General features: G+C 52.9%; 1 protein-coding gene across 1 annotated transcript in view; it reads left to right on the top strand.

Annotated features, from left to right (window-relative positions):
* The first annotated feature begins 5,229 nt into the window (after positions 1-5,229).
* Positions 5,230-14,689, top strand: part of GDPD4 (glycerophosphodiester phosphodiesterase domain containing 4) — a 40,681-nt gene continuing 31,221 nt past the window's right edge. Inside the window, exon 1 of the mRNA XM_009286130.2 lies at positions 5,230-5,308. The gene's annotated coding sequence lies outside the window, so the exon portion shown is untranslated. The remainder of the gene's footprint in view (positions 5,309-14,689) is intronic.

Below are 14,689 nucleotides of genomic sequence, written 5' to 3'. Positions count from 1 at the left end.
GAACGCAGCCATGGGTGAAGTGAATCAGGACCCATCCCTCATCCCACATCTTGTGCCCCAAAACCCACCAACCTGCTTAAATTTGGGTCTAGCAGCTCTGCTCACAGTCAAGGTCAGGGTCCCGCTGGCCACGTGTGCAGCTGTAACGGTGTCCAGGAGTCAAGCGCTCCTGGATCATGCCATGAAGGGCAGCGGGCAAGTAACAGCCCTCTGGTTTCTCACCGGTGGTAAGCTGAAATGCTCAAAGGCTGCTCCTGGGGGCTGGACTGGTGCAGGAGGGCAGTGAGCTGGGGGGGCAAACCGCTCGCCCAGCCCCACTCCTCCTTTTTGCTCCCCAAGCTCATGGCTGCATGGATGATGGTCCCCTAGGTGAGAAGCATCTGCCACTTTCTCCTGTTCCCTGTGTTTCCCAAACATGTCAGGCTCTAACCCCGCTTCTCACCCAAGGTATTTGTGTTTTGTAGGCACCCTGGAGCACCCCAGGCTTTGGGAATGGCCCAACCCAGGGATGCTATAAGTTGTCCCATCTCCTTTGCCACCATGAAGAAGCCAGCAGGCAGGTCCCAGCCCAGGGAGGACAAGTGCAAAGTCAGTGGCGATGCTAGGGCAGAGAGAGATGGCGGTGTCCCCACACCGGGCACCATCCATCTCTGCTTTCCCCTTGCACCAGGGAGGGTGGGCTGGGTGTGCCCAGGCGGGTGCAAGGACTTTAGGCAATGCCACCTCCTGTGTTGGCATGCCGGGGAAGGGACATCTCATCGCTGGCGGCTCCCTCTGACCAGCCTGGCTCTGCTTGCCTGGGCCACCCACCCGTGTGAAGAGTGAGAAGTGGCTCGTGCGGTCTCTGGGCTCATCCTGGTGACAGCAAGTGCCACCCGAGAGCCTCTGTGGTGACAAAACTTCATAGCCTGGGCTGGGAGAGATGGGGCGCAGCATGGGTGTAAGAGCCTGAGTGGTGGGAAACACCTTTGCTGACCCCAAACGGAGGATCAAATCTGAGCGCCCACAAAACTCATTGGGGCTCAGGAGCATCACACACTGCATGGTTCCCTGTAGGGCGGCGTGTGCAGTTTATAGCTCTGGGAAAGGGGGGACCTCGCTGTGACATCCCTGCTGAGAAGCAGCAGGGTGTCCCCACCACCCGGGGGGAGACCATCAGGGAAGGGGCTAACGTGGTCCTCCAGATTCACCCACCAAAGAGGAGCGTGAGGCAGGAGGAGGCAGCACAGAGCACCTGCCCAGGCGCTCATGAAACAAAACCCCGATGTGCTTCACTCCTGACATCCAGCACCGTCCCCCCTGCACCCTTCGCCACATTACATTGCTTGGGTGCAGAAACATTTGGCCAAGGGATGGTTTACTGGACCCTTTTCTTCCTCACCAGTCCTTGCATCTGCTTTTCCCCTCTGAGGTTCCCTTGGCCATCCAGGGTAACTCAAGTTGCATCCTCCCGGGTATGTTGCAACCCCCTGATTTCTGCCAAGAAAGAACAAAATGACGCCGTTGCACAAAGGACAGCCATAAAATACGTAAGAAGAGCAAGGACCGTCTCTCCCCCTCTTTTCACAACGCTGTATCAGCCGGTCTGCGGCGCCAGCAAGCAGCCAGCCCCGCCGTCGGAGAGCGGGTGGTGGAGTTGCTGCAGCAACGGCTGCGAGAGGCAGAGAGTTTGTCGCTGCTGACCGCTTTGAAGGGCAATGGGAAGCTCCCCCCCGCCGCTCTCCATCCACACAACGCGGCTTGTAGTTGTGCTGGGGGGCTGCTCCCCCACGGTTGGGCTGCACGGTGAATCCATCTGGTCCCTCCTCGTTGCCTGCCCGAGGGATGCGGCTCACTCAGAAACGGTGCTCAGAACCCCTCTCTGAGCCCCAGGACTCAGGAGGAATTGCTTGGCAATTTCGCCTGCCTGAGTTGATTTTTTTGAGTTTAAATTCTGACCCTTGGGGTAAGTTTTGCGCCTGGTGGGTTACACACTCCAGAAGAAACTGCCAGGTCTTTGGCACATCTCGACGGGCTTTACACCGTTATTCACAGCTGCTGCCGTCACTCGGGAAGGGCCAGCAGCATTTCTTGGGAGCAAGCGGGCTTAAAAATAACTCTGATCAATCCAAGCAGCCCGAGAAATGACGGTGAAGGAGGATGCAGGAGCAGGGTCAGGCCCTGGCTTCCCTGGAGGCCTGCCAGCATCCTGCAAAAGCTGCTGCTCCCGATTTGCACGGCGCCTCTGCTTTACCCTGAGTTTCCCCACACCAACGCTTCAGGGGGGCTGATGCTCTCCCTGATTTTTGATGTTTCAGAGCTGTGTGTCAAAGGGTTCAGGCTGGGAGGTAGGGAGAGAGACCCCCCCCCCTGCAGCCTCATCCCCTGGGGCTCAGTGTGAAGCTGGCTGTTAGCATCTTTATACTTGGACATGCCGCACATTGCGGGTCTGGAAGCATCTCTGCTTTCTTATGATGGGGCTTGGAGCTGCCCAAGGTCCCCTTCTCCCCCCGAGACCATCCTCTGTACCTCCACCAACTGATCCTTCTGCTTTTTGGTGGGATACCGCTTGCTGCAAGAGGCAGACGCTGCTCTCCCACGGACACGGGGTCTGCGCCAGCACGCTGCCATCCCCGGGGCAAGCAAGGGCTGAAGTTTGGATCAGTTTGGGTCACCTCCTTCTTCTCCCCCCACCTCTCTTATCGTTTCTGGAAACGCCAATGCCATAAACGATGCCGTTTCTGTAATCAGTCTCGTGGGGACGTCATTACCTACATGAGTCACCTGCTCTCAAGGCTCTGCAGCAGCTCGTTGTGCAACCGTGCGGTGGGGGGGAATGACACGCAAGCACAGCCCAGGGAGGGGGACACACACCGGCCCCTTCATGCTGCCAAGGCAGGGCACTGCAAGAGGACAAATGTCCCAAACTTAGGGGACTTAGGACTTAGGGTGGGAGGATATGAACGTATGTATGTCCCAACAAAATACTCCATGGCACGGCTGGCAGCTGGGCAGGGAGACCATCCCCGCTCCCTGTTTGTGCCATTTTCCCCCTGGTTTTATCTTCTCCTGACACAAACAGAGGCAAAACTCGCGGAGTTCAAGGCTGACCTGACCCGCTGATATCCCTGAGGTGGGTTTGTAGGGCGCCGGGTTCTCACAGGTGTTTTTTTTATGGGCTCATAAACTCCAAGGCCAGGCTCGCCGGTGGCAGGGCTCCAGCAGATCCTCGCTTGCCTTCATTGCCAGCTGCCGGCAGGGCTTGGACGCTGGCTGGGACACCGGGCGAGGATTTTGCGGTTGAGATAAGCTGGTGAACTCTGAGCTGAAGACACTGGAGCCAGAGCAGCCTCTGCCCGGCTGGTGAGTCCTTTGCCAGTGTTTGCAGAGCAAACTGCGGCGCTGAAGGCTTTGCATCTCTGTACCTGGACGAAAGCAAAACCACGGCATTATTTTAGGACAAAGAGCAGGGATATTTGGGGTTTTCTTCGCGTGTTAGGAGGCGAGGCTATATTTGTGTTTTAAATTACCTTTTCCTTTTTCAGGGCTCTTCCCTCCACTGCAGGGAGCTTTTTTGCGCTGATGATGTTGCTCAACCCTGTTCCCTTTTCCCCCACGTACCCCTTGGAGTCCATCCACGCCATGAGGATGCAGCAGCTGGAGGAAAGGCAGCCTGGGCAAGGGTGATGGTGAAGGCCCTTCAGAAGGTATTTTGGGGAGCACTGACCTTGCCATTGGCTTCAAAGACAGAGCAAAGCTCTCGGGCTCTGTGGGCTCTCCACTGCTCCTTAAACTTGCTGGGCCACCCCCATGCCATGCCTCCCCTGGGCATGGACCTTCAGGACCTTAATGTGGCCCCGTGATGAAGCTGGGCTCAAGGAGAAAAAAGCAGTGGATGAACTTGGGAGATTAAAACTGCAAGGTACCTGGAAAAGCTGCTGTTGTTGCTCCCGACATCTCATCAGTGCCATCAGCCACCTTAATCTTACCCTTCCTGCCTATTTATCAGGTTTCCAGGAATCAGACCATAAAGCAAGTAGTATTTCTAGAGGCTCACACATGATCCCATGCCTCTCTACTCCAGCTGCCTGAGTGTTAGCTGGAAAATGATCAGCAATAAAACCAGCTGCTTCTACCTTCACACCTTGCGGTTCCCTCATTTATTTCATATTCCAATTCCAAAAGAAGATGATTCTATTTTAGGACCTGGTGCTAAGTAAGGATTAGCAATACTGCTTTTAAAGTGGAACTCTTATATGCCCTCTGCTCGTCATTAGGTTTCAGAGTGAACCAGGCTGTCATTTCTGTAGCTCATCTTCTAATTAAAAGTTTCTCTTTGTAATGTGAACTGCCCAAAAACTGCTGGTCCATCATTTCTGCCCTGTTCTTCCCCTCTCTGTCTGCAAGGGCAGTTTGCTGATTCTGCTTTTGAGGGACCCTCTGATCCGCCTTTTCATCCAACAAGAAAAATCCCAACGTGAGAGATGACAGGGATGAAAAAACTGCGTCAGTGGTGTTTCAGAGAGCCCTCCGGGACTGGAGGGGATGTTTCTTTAGCCCCTCATGCAGCGAAGAGCTTTTTAGGAGCAGGAGGAGCTCCACGAGGTTGTGCAGCTTCCTAGCCTGAGAAACTTTATGGATGCCTCTCAAAGTCCAGGGCACACTGGAGGTTACAAAATACAACCACACAAACTGCTTTTGTTGTGCTGACCTGCCCCCTCTCCTCCTCCAAAGAAAGTTATGTCTCTAATAGGATTTAGATATTAAAGCCCAAAACAGTGCAAAAAATAAGTAAAATAAGCAGGTTTTGCATCCAGGGTTGCTCAGAAATCTGGTGCAGCGGATTCCTGCCTGGGGCTTGCAGCCATGGGAAACATTTTCACGGAGAAGGTTCAGGAGTTTTAATTCTGAGGGTCAGCGATGACACGTCTTGCCCAAATCTCCTTTGGGATATTTCCTCGGACCCCGTCCTTTGGACAACTAATTCTGCCAAGGCGGGATTTGAATACCAGCCTCTCCCGTTCTGGGTGGACGAGGGATGAATCAAACCCAGGTTCACCTGCAAGTCCCCAGCGTCTCCCAGAGCCATGCGGCGAGCAGCTGCCCGCGTCCCATGATAAGACTTTAATTTTTCCAGCCTTGGGGACTGAATTTATTAAGCCCCACGTGGCCCCTCCTACCGTGGGAGGGACGGCTCCAGCAGCCTCTCTAATACTGGGTGTCACACAGCGGTGCCACCATTCAGGTCCCGGAGTGTCACAAGAAAAGGACACAGCAACCCAAGTGCGGCAGAAAGCAAAAATAACCCCTCCATGTGCATCCCGGCGAGGTGAGTTACCTCCTCTCTCCTAACTCTTAAAGATCCTCCTGCCCGGTGAAATACATCCCTGCCTGCTCTTTCCTGCCTGCTCTAAAAGTTAGCAGAGCGCGGGGGGGGGGGGGATTTCTTTGACTTTTCTTTTTTTTTCTTTGGACTTTTGAGTGTGTTGGTTGGGATGCGACAGCGGGTGATTGACCCGCTCCTGCCCGGATTGCAGCGAGAAACAAAGCCCAAAGAGCCAGAGAATGGGGAGAACCAGTAACAAAAGGGGAGCGAAGAGGGAGGTGTGCGGGGCGTTCTGATGGCTGGTTGGGGAGGAGAAGGTGCTCAGCAGTCCGACTTAGCTCTCGGGGTCCATGCCAGATGAGTTGGCTGTGACCTGTTGAGGGGAGAAACGGGAGCTGGGGTGAGACGTGAGCGGTGGGTGGCTGGTGGGGTTTCTGGAGCTGGGGCGGCAAGTGGGAGGGAAACGGTGGCCAACCATTTGCAATGCTTGGGATAAAGGGCTGTTTCCATAGTAAAAGGGAGAAAGGAGCCTCTCTCTTTCTTCTCCTGAGCTCGCCTAGCGTGTGAATGAGGAGGTTGACTTGGGAACAAATAACCCGTGAAAGGGTAACATCTGGGAACAGCTGTAAATAATCAGGACCTGGTTGGAAAGGCGGGAAGCAACCCTCTGGTCCAACGTTTGCCCCGCCGCTGCTCGTCGCCCTGGGAGTTTTGATGGGCAACTGTTTGGAGAGCAGCTCGGTTCCCAGCTGAAAGCAGGATTTGGCCCTGGCTTTAGTCTGCTGTTGTTGGCCGAATACTTCCACATTATTTCTAGGCATAACCATAATTAGCAGTGAAACGGGAGAATTTTCACTTCTAGGAAAGAGTGAATTTTAATTCAGGGTCAGGTGCTCAGCTGATATGAACCTGGGGACCCGCACCAGGCCAACTTTGGGTTGGATAGTGCAAACTTTGATCAGCTGGGGGTGTACATCACCTCCTCTTCACTTTTACGCTTTCTTTGGGAATCCTGGTCTCACAGTATAGCATCTCTCAGGACTTGCCCTCTGGCACGTGATACCAGGTGGAAGGGCAAGAGAGAACGGAAATAATTTCCTACAGCTGCTGAAAGCTTTTAAGCTGCATTTAACAAAACAAAAAAAAAAAGCATAATGTACCATGGGACCAGCTGGATTTTAATTAAAAAATGTTCTGAATGTGAAGGGAGCCAAAGCTGTTGCTTCCTTTCCAACTTTGCTATTGAAATGTTTAAAAGGTGTGCAAGATTTCCAGGGCAATTTGAAAACTTTGCAGAGAAATACAAAGCTGGGTTTCACTATCGGGCCTGTGACTTTCTTATGCCGTGGCATTGGACCGAGGAGGTGACCGAATGGTGTCTTTTGAGCTTTATGTGTCATTTCTGGTGATGAAAATGCAGTTCTTTACATTTGGTGGTGGTAGCTTGTTGTGAGACTACCTGCAGCTTACAAAGTGCCTCTGTGCAAGTTGTTACCGTACAGTCGTGCTTAGTGTGATAAAGTATCAGTCAAAATATAAGAGAAAGCATTTTTTTTTTAAAGTTTGTGGCCCTTTGAAAATGTGCTCTTCATTTCCTTGCTGTGTGAGAGCCCAGAAGCCCTCCTTCAGGCAAACCTTTCTCGTTGTGTGCAAATGGCTTCAGAAGTTATCACCCGTCAGCTGAGACACGTGGTGCTCCTGCTTCCTCGCAGCGTGGAGCAGATCCTGCCCGGTGGCAAAGTCCCAGCTGGGTGGCTTTGCGTGGAGGACGGGCTGGAGGGAGCTCCGCGATGGTTGCTCCCTGCAGGCTGCAACGCTGTGCATGCGTGCAGCAATAGCCTGGCTTCGGTCCAAACCTAACTCCACGTCTTGGGATATTTTGAAGGAGGAGGTCTGTACCTCATCTTGGAGTGACCGCCTATGGTTTGGCTTGTAGGACTGCCCCAGAGACCTCTGCGGTGTGCGATAAATGAGGGTCTCGGGCTACTTTTTAGAAGAGCAGGTAGGATAAGAAGTTGGGAAGATCCTTTGGGCTCTGGATCTTACTGGAAGGAAAGAAAGGGAGCTGGCGTGGGTAGAGCAGCTTGGAGACATGACCTGTGATGCACCCTGGACCACGCCTTCATGGCAGGATGAGCCCTGACGGCAGCACGGGCTTGGCTCCACGTTGCAACCTCTGCTCCAGCTATGGACACCTTGTGTGAGAGAGCTGAGCAAGCTGCCTCCGGGTGCTCATCTCTTCAGCATCTTGTCCTCATCATGTTCTTCATTTGCTGGACACTGCTCTCCCAGCAGTGTTCAAGGAGGAGCCACGGCTGCCTGCTTTTTGGTGGCTGAGGGGTTGGCATTCTATAAGATCCCAGTAAATGGAGGGTGGGCTGGGCAGTGGATGCATTGAGGAGGTCACAAGGCTGGAGACGAGGGATGGATTTGCAGCACAAGGCAAGGCGCAGTCTGTGAGCAGGACTGGCTCCAGGGTATGCTGGGAGCCAGGGCTGGAGGGGGGGGGGGGGGGGGGGCGTTCTGATGGCTGGTTGGGGAGGAGAAGGTGCTCAGCAGTCCGACTTAGCTCTCGGGGTCCATGCCAGATGAGTTGGCTGTGACCTGTAGAGGGGAGAAACGGGAGCTGGGGTGAGACGTGAGCGGTGGGTGGCTGGTGGGGTTTCTGGAGCTGGGGCGGCAAGTGGGAGGGAAACGGTGGCCAACCATTTGCAATGCTTGGGATAAAGGGCTGTTTCCATAGTAAAAGGGAGAAAGGAGCCTCTCTCTTTCTTCTCCTGAGCTCGCCTAGCGTGTGAACGGGGAGGTTGACTTGGGAACAAATAACCCGTGAAAGGGTAACATCTGGGAACAGCTGTAAATAATCAGGACCTGGTTGGAAAGGCGGGAAGCAACCCTCTGGTCCAACGTTTGCCCCGCCGCTGCTCGTCGCCCTGGGAGTTTTGATGGGCAACTGTTTGGAGAGCAGCTCGGTTCCCAGCTGAAAGCAGGATTTGGCCCTGGCTTTAGTCTGCTGTTGTTGGCCGAATACTTCCACATTATTTCTAGGCATAACCATAATTAGCAGTGAAACGGGAGAATTTTCACTTCTAGGAAAGAGTGAATTTTAATTCAGGGTCAGGTGCTCAGCTGATATGAACCTGGGGACCCGCACCAGGCCAACTTTGGGTTGGATAGTGCAAACTTTGATCAGCTGGGGGTGTACATCACCTCCTCTTCACTTTTACGCTTTCTTTGGGAATCCTGGTCTCACAGTATAGCATCTCTCAGGACTTGCCCTCTGGCACGTGATACCAGGTGGAAGGGCAAGAGAGAACGGAAATAATTTCCTACAGCTGCTGAAAGCTTTTAAGCTGCATTTAACAAAACAAAAAAAAAAAGCATAATGTACCATGGGACCAGCTGGATTTTAATTAAAAAATGTTCTGAATGTGAAGGGAGCCAAAGCTGTTGCTTCCTTTCCAACTTTGCTATTGAAATGTTTAAAAGGTGTGCAAGATTTCCAGGGCAATTTGAAAACTTTGCAGAGAAATACAAAGCTGGGTTTCACTATCGGGCCTGTGACTTTCTTATGCCATGGCATTGGACCGAGGAGGTGACCGAATGGTGTCTTTTGAGCTTTATGTGTCATTTCTGGTGATGAAAATGCAGTTCTTTACATTTGGTGGTGGTAGCTTGTTGTGAGACTACCTGCAGCTTACAAAGTGCCTCTGTGCAAGTTGTTACCGTACAGTCGTGCTTAGTGTGATAAAGTATCAGCCAAAATATAAGAGAAAGCATTTAAGTTTGTGGCCCTTTGAAAATGTGCTCTTCATTTCCTTGCTGTGTGAGAGCCCAGAAGCCCTCCTTCAGGCAAACCTTTCTCGTTGTGTGCAAATGGCTTCAGAAGTTATCACCCGTCAGCTGAGACACGTGGTGCTCCTGCCTCCTCGCAGCGTGGAGCAGATCCTGCCCGGTGGCAAAGTCCCAGCTGGGTGGCTTTGCGTGGAGGACGGGCTGGAGGGAGCTCCGCGATGGTTGCTCCCTGCAGGCTGCAACGCTGTGCATGCGTGCAGCAATAGCCTGGCTTCGGTCCAAACCTAACTCCACGTCTTGGGATATTTTGAAGGAGGAGGTCTGTACCTCATCTTGGAGTGACCGCCTATGGTTTGGCTTGTAGGACTGCCCCAGAGACCTCTGCGGTGTGCGATAAATGAGGGTCTCGGGCTACTTTTTAGAAGAGCAGGTAGGATAAGAAGTTGGGAAGATCCTTTGGGCTCTGGATCTTACTGGAAGGAAAGAAAGGGAGCTGGCGTGGGTAGAGCAGCTTGGAGACATGACCTGTGATGCACCCTGGACCACGCCTTCATGGCAGGATGAGCCCTGACGGCAGCACGGGCTTGGCTCCACGTTGCAACCTCTGCTCCAGCTATGGACACCTTGTGTGAGAGAGCTGAGCAAGCTGCCTCCGGGTGCTCATCTCTTCAGCATCTTGTCCTCATCATGTTCTTCATTTGCTGGACACTGCTCTCCCAGCAGTGTTCAAGGAGGAGCCACGGCTGCCTGCTTTTTGGTGGCTGAGGGGCTGGCATTCTATAAGATCCCAGTAAATGGAGGGTGGCCTTGGCTCATGTTCCCTGTGACTCTCCTCATCAGCAGGACATTGGTATCTGCTGCTTTTCTTGTCCTCTCCAGGAAAAAGGAGGCAAGAAGAAAGAGTGATACCTTAGAGGGTCAAACAGATTGAACATGCCCGTGTCCTGGTCTCATACTGGTCCTATTCTCCTGTCATTGTTTGCCTTGCAAGTCTTTGTGGTCTCCCCAGGGAAGATGCTGTGTTAAGCATGATGAGACCTGCTCTCAGGGTCAGGATGGACTCTCCATGCTCCTGGCCCAGGTCCTTCCTGGTGGTTGGGCAGTTGTAGTGTATGTGAGTGCACATGATGCTGTAGCAAGAGAGAGATGAGGAAACCCGTCCTGGGACTCATCCTCTGCAGGTCTGGTGCCAAGGGAAGGCTCTTGGGGCCACCACAGTATGCCAGCTCTTTTCTTTAGTCAACACTTGCATGGAAAGGTGACAAGGGCAAGAAGTTAACCATGATGGTGGTGCACTGTAATAGCAGCAGGCAGGGAGACAGGGCAGGGTTGGGTGGGGGGAATGTGTACACGTGTGAATGAGGTCGTGGCTGCTGCCCATGGGGGCGGTTTTGACGTCAACTCCACTGTTGGGTGCAAGAAGGAGAACATATCTGCAAGCAGGGCACAGCACGGGAGCAGCACGAAGCATCACCGTATGCCTGCACGCTCAGGCTGGAGTCTCACTGCTTGTGTAGGAACGCTTTGGAGCCAGTCCCTTCCTTACTCTCCCGCTTCATTTCCTCTGTTCTCCAATGCAACTGTGAGCAATTCCTTGTTTCTCCAGCCTCCATCTGCTCTAATTAGGCTGGAACCCCCTGCGAGGTTTTCAATCCCTGAGACATTTGTACAGCACCGAGCCTCTGTGAGAGTAACGGGTCTAGTCCTCTCTGCTCCTGCAGCCCCAGCTGCCACCACTGATTCAGTCCGGTCCTTTCGGCAGCGGCTCTTAGTCACTGAACTTATTTTGGAAGGTCTCCAGACTTGGAGAAATAAAAGACAATTTAGAAAAGGGGAGGGGGTGTGTGGGGGAAATTGGCAAGAGCAATTGCTTTTTAAAAGACTACTTATTTCTTAAGATGTACTTGCTACTGATTAACCTTTGCTCCATGTTTGCTTTAATTGATTCATGCCTTAAAGCGGTCAGAAAGGTTCTGTGGGGTCAGGGTGGCTCTATCCTAAGTGCTCTCTTTCCCTGCAAAGCTTTTAAGAATTTTTGGTTGCGCAAAACCCAATTCTTGCAAGAAACACAGGTGAATGACCAACTCTTTTACCTTCTCCATCCCCCAGATTTTCCAGCCCCTATCTTAGTGCTTTACGGCGGCGACCTCTTCCTTCCCTCCCTGCTGCCAGTTGGCAAACTGCTACCAAGCTGAACCTGTCCCATATTCCGCTGCAATTCATGGTGAATGCTGGTTTTCGGGAGGATTTTTTGGCCCTTCTGTGAGAGTGAGGCCCTGTAAGGTTGGGAACTACTGCCCTCAATAAGCCTGTTGGTGTCTTCCATGTGGTCCTACCCATGGGACCATCTGTGGTCCCCATGACTGCTTCATGTAACCCCGCATGGACAGTTTCTGTGGCTACCCTTTGTACGGCAGCAGGGATAGACCCACAGCCAAGGAGGAGACAACCCATTGGCACTGGGGTGTCCTTGGGCTCTCCATGCAGCTGGTTGGGTGACAACAGGTGGCCCCATCCGCCTTTGTCCCTGCAGAGCTGGGGGTGAGATGCAAGTGGCAGAAACTGCTGTTTGGAAAGAGGCACTTGGTGGGCTGGAGGTGAAACACAATTTACAGGTGAGAATGGCTTTAACAAAGGTCCAGAAAATGTCATCTGGAAGTGCCACCAGGGCTGGTGTCAGGAGAGCCTGTGTGGGATGTCAGAGGCTCGCCTGCTGGCTCCTGGCACTGAGCCGGTGCATGTTTGTCGCCGCCAGCTGTAACCGCAGAGCCCTTGTGCCTTGACCCAGGCACAGACATCCAGGGCTGGCTCCCAGCACCGGAGGAGCTAAACCGAGCAGGGGAAAACTGAGCAGGGCAAGGTCCATCGTGTGCTTGGCGGTGCCTGGCTCTCCCAGATACTGGTAAACTCTTTCCTCATCCCAGTAGGTGATGTCTGCCTGGTCTGAGCTTTTCTATGGGTGCATCTTCCAGGTAGCCATGGGCTTCGGTGCCCATACCAAATGTTGTAGTTTAACCTCAGTCAGCAACTGAGCACCACACAGCTGCTCGCTCGCTCCTCCCCAACCCCCGCCCCCAGTGGGATGGGGGAGAGAATTGGAAGAGTAGAAGTGAGAAAAACTTGTGGGTTGAGATAAAAACAGTTTAATAATTGAAATAGAATAATAATAACAACAACAATAATAATATAATAATAATAATAATAATACACAAAGCAAGTGATGCACAGTGCAATTGCTTACCACCCGCCGACCGATGCCCAGCCAGTCCCCGAGCAGCGGCCCCCCCGGCCAGCTTTCCCCCAGTTTATGTACTGAGCATGACGTCCCATGGTATGGAATGTCCCTTTGGCCAGTTGGGGTCAGCTGTCCTGGCTGTGCCCCCTCCCAGCTTCTTGTGCACCTCCAGCCTTCTCAGTCGGTAGAGCATGGGAAACTGAAAAGTCCTTGACTAGTGTAAGCACTGCTCAGCAACAACTAAAACATCGGTGTGTTATCAACTTTGTTCTCATCCTAAATCCAAAACACAGCACTGTACCAGCTACTAGGAAGGAAATTAACTCTATCCCTGCCGAAACCAGGACACCAAGGCAGCTTGTGAAGCCCAGGATGCAGAAGTTCCTTGAAGGTGAGCTGGAAGGGTCACAGGGCTGAACTGGGCTCACTGGGTTTGAGTGACAAACGCCTCTTCGTCTTGGGCTGGGTTCGTGCCCTGGCACCCTGGACATGTGTGGGAGAGTTCATCTGGCCTATTTAGACATCTGCCCTTGGATGAGTTGCATTGTGCCCATTTCTCTTCAACTTGCTGTACCAAGAGCTCAGGGCGACCGTTCAAACACAAAGGAGATGAGTCCAACTGCTCTTCCAGGAAGACCAAGGGAGGAATGAAAACACCCACCCCAAGCTCTGCAACTAAATAAATTGTTCCCTTTCTCCAGGCTGCTAGGATGTGAGTGCTGCTGGGTGCTGATCCAGCAGAGCTGACTGTGCTGGGTGGCCTGGGCCCTGAGGAGGTCCATGAAGGTTCTGCCCACGGGTTGTCTGCACAGGGTGATGCCCACAAAATGAAACCCACTGGTCTTCCTGCCTTGCTAAGCAGACTCCATGGCTCACACCAGCAGATGGATGAGAATCAAATGAGCTGTACAGGCCTCATCTGCTGCTCTTGTTGCGCTGTTGGTGCAATGCTAAGTTGGGAAACTGAGGCTCGGGGTGACGGCTCTGCTGCGTCTATAGGTTGGTGTTAGGTCAGGGGATTTGAGCATGGATCTTGTGTGTCAGACTATCCTTTTGCTCCGAAGTGGGTTCAAAAGTTTTCTGAGATGGCTTATGCAGAAATGTGGTAGTGTTTAATTAGCTAGAAAGGATTTTCTTCTTGGAACAGCAGAACCACATTCTTATGGTGCAAAAATGGGCCAGCCCTCATGCATTTAGATGCTGTAGATAACTAAACAGAGAAACCTCTGGCCAGCAGAACAGAAAGCATCCTTTCCTCCCTTTTCCTCCCCTCCTTGCAGGGGTGTTTTGCTCCAAGGTCTGAACTTTAACATCCACAGCTTGGGGGAGGGCCAGCACTGGGGGCTTTGGCGCGGTGGCCGTCCAGGGCCCCCGTCCTTTGTCCGGGCTGAATAGCGCTCTGCAGAGCTGCCAGGCAGAGGTATGCGATCTGCAAACCTCTTTTCTTCCCTCCTCTTGGCTGACGGACAAAGTCTTCCCTCGGAGACGAAGCTCGCGGCGGTGCGCTGCCCTCGGTTGGGCTGTGGGGCCGGAGAGGGTCCCCCACGCTGCGTCCCAATCTCCTTGTCTCCCCTTAACAGCAGGGCACAAAGAGCTGCTTAGGCATTCACAGGAGCAGAGAGGGACCCAAGCCAGGGCATGCTGAACTGCACAAAGTAGGATTTATCTTCAAAGAAATATTTCCCCCCTTTCTAAGCTCCTTTTTTTTTTTTTTTCCAAGGGATTTATTCCTCCTCCTCCTCCCCCCAGGCAGGCTTTGAGCTGTGGAAGCACTTTTACCTCCCCATGGTGGCTTTTCAATGGTGGGAGAGTGACTTCTTAGAAAGCCGCGGGCCACCCAGGGGCAAAGCCCGGGGCCGTGCCCCACGTGCCGCCCAGGGATGAGCTGAGCACGGCTGCATGCATCGCTACTGGTGATGTGGCACAGCCACAAGTGCAGTGAGGACAAAACTCTTCCCTCCTCCTGTTGACCACGCTGCAGTGTGGGGAGCAGCATTTCACCCCAATTTGGCCATGCTGAGTCTCCATTTTTGGGCTTGACCTGGAGGTATGAGCTCACCGATGCTCCTGATTCCTTCTTCGGGTGAGCAAAATGACACCTAGACATAGCCATCTCGCTGCTCCCAGCTGGGACCAACAGTTGGCTGGGTGGTGGAAGGTCTCCATGTGGTCACAGCTGAAAGGTCACTGTTTCTGACCTCTTTTGAGGCTAATTTCTAATGTACCAGTTTTTCAGGCCCTTCCATGGCCAAACGGGGCCCTGTCCACTTTTTAGTACAGAGGAAAATGTGGAAAACAGACATGAAAGTACAAAATTCTGCTGTGTTTGGGTCAGCGTTTGATGCTGGATTTTG

This window comes from Aptenodytes forsteri, unplaced genomic scaffold, assembly GCF_000699145.1.
Source record: "Aptenodytes forsteri isolate BGI_AS27 unplaced genomic scaffold, ASM69914v1 Scaffold231, whole genome shotgun sequence".
Classification (NCBI taxonomy): Eukaryota; Metazoa; Chordata; class Aves; order Sphenisciformes; family Spheniscidae; genus Aptenodytes; species Aptenodytes forsteri.
This window is presented reverse-complemented; position numbering and strand designations above follow the sequence as displayed.